Here is a 2,428-nt window from a genome sequence, read left to right on the forward strand (position 1 = left end):
TATCTGGGCTTTTATTTTTTTTGGTAAATCAGAGTTTAAAAGTAACTTTTTTTTTCCCTACAAAGTGAACAAAACCTGCAGTTCCTTGGATCTTAAACTAATGAAGGAATAAAAAGCCAAAGAAACTTCCTGTCTTGTTCATATTCTGCATTGACTGAAGATGTCCGTATGTCTTATTGTTCCTTGGAGTAAGCTCATGGATTTGAAATTTGCAAAGGCTCTTGCTGGCGATACTCACCGTTCAATTCCTACATGCTCAGAGCCTCACCGCCTTTGTTTTTTTAAAGGACTACATGATGATCCGGTAGAATTTTTCTGCTCTGAGCAGACTTGAGGAGGGATTCTAAAACTTGGTTATTTCAAGGCTGGACTGAGTATTTAGTATTTATTATTAAAGTGAACCATCATCTCGCGGGTTGAAATACCAGTAGACAGAAAGTTGGAGCATTTCCATTACTTACCACATCTAGTGCTTTTGATTACCATTTCCAGCAATCCAGTTACCACCACCTTGTCTGTAAAGGGAGGCTAATTTCAGGTTCATTAACAGAACCTACATTGTACTATTACAGATAACTGCTAATCTGTAGGATGTCTTTATTTGGGTATGAAATATTCTATAACAAACTTACTGTACAAACAAATGTAAGGTAAAACTACACAAATTGGCCGCATTTGGGGCAGAAGAGCTGAAAGTACATTATATTTGAATAGTCAGATTACGTCTCAACTATTTAATTTCATCTCCATTCTACATTTTATAGTCCCATTTTTACTACTATTAAGCATAGCTAAATGTAGATGAAAAAAAGATAAAGATGACGTGGCTTTGTTAGAAATAAATACTATTTGCTGATTCACTGATGTAATAAACTTTTCTAAATGACCATTTTGAATACTTCCTTTTGTGAAAACCTGTGGTGTGCGGCTTTGAAGATGGAAAAAGAAAAGAGCTGTGCAACCACGGCAGTGGAAAGGAAGGAGAAAAATCATCGTGATAAGTGGGATGAAGCTCCGGGAGCGCGGATCCGGCGGTTCTGCCGGCCTGGCTGCCGCCCGGCCCCACGGGGTCTGCAGAAAGGACGGGCATGGGGTGTTTTGTTGGGGTTCTTTTGTTGTTGTTGGCCAAAGTCTGTAGTGTAGATATGGATCAAGTGTAGAGCCATGGTGTAACTTATAAAAACATAAATTATAAATTAAAGACCCTGTAGTATGTCCTTGAACTGAAAGCCTTGGTATATGTAACAATAATTAAATGTAAAAAAAAAAAAAAAAGTTCTGAATGTTCTGCAATGCTGTTCATTCTGCAACACGCAGACAAAGGCTTGTCTGCGGGCGCTCAGCAGTACAGCGCGGAGGGAGGCCGGGGACCCGCTCCAACGGGACGGCGCTGCTGGCCCCAGACGCTCCGGTGCTGAAACGGGTCCTTGAACGAGCTGTCGATGGTGTGTCAGTGTGTGAGGAGGAGCCGCTCGGGGAGGTTCATCCATGGGGTGTCAGTGTGTGAGGAGGAGCCGCTCGGGGAGGTTCATCCATGGGGTGTCAGTGTGTGAGGAGGAGCCGCTCGGGGAGGTTCATCCATGGGGTGTCAGTGTGTGAGGAGGAGCCGCTCGGGGAGGTTCATCCATGGGGTGTCAGTGTGTGAGGAGGAGCCGCTCGGGGAGGTTCATCCATGGGGATCTTTGCTGGGTTTATGCCCCTCTACAGATTTTTTCTTTTTCAGTGGCATAAAAGCCCAGTGAAAATTGCTCAGTGAAGAGCCTCTGGTTTAGACTACTCATGGCACCAGCCCATAGATTAAAAATAATGTTAATTATGAGAAATGTGGTTTTATAAGTGTTCATTTCTGAATATTACCTAAGAAAAAAAGATTGTTTCAATGTCCCTAGTACTTGATTCTGTATTGCTCTAGCTTTTTGGTTCTTAATGCAGACTATTTGGATCATGGTGATGATGATAAAGCAGATGAAATGTACTCCAGACAAGACTATTTGCTTCCTGAACTAATACTTAAAGGCTCTTATTCTGCTGGTTGTGTGTACCCTATAGAGGATTTGATAAAGAAAAATATACCAACACAACTGGAGTTAGTACTGAAGATTTTCTACTGTGAACCCATTTCTTTCCTTGTGTTTATTTTAAGGCACTATAAACCTGACAAAATGTTTCTTTTCCTCTTAAGAAAGGCTAGAAAGGAGTCTAATCTCAATATAAAATGGAAATTTCTGATAACAAACTCAAGATCTGTTGTGTGTATATGTAACTTAATAACACCTATCATTGGCTTTCCTTCCCCAAAAGTCTCAACTTCCAACATAAATTGGATTTTTCTACATCTCCCCTCAGTTACACACACCTACAAAAATCCACTGATTTCTGAGGAACAGTAACACAAGATACGACAGACTGCTGGATGAGAACAAGGCCC

This window comes from Streptopelia decaocto (genome assembly GCF_964273445.1).
Source record: "Streptopelia decaocto genome assembly, chromosome: 13".
NCBI classification, from domain to species: domain Eukaryota; kingdom Metazoa; phylum Chordata; class Aves; order Columbiformes; family Columbidae; genus Streptopelia; species Streptopelia decaocto.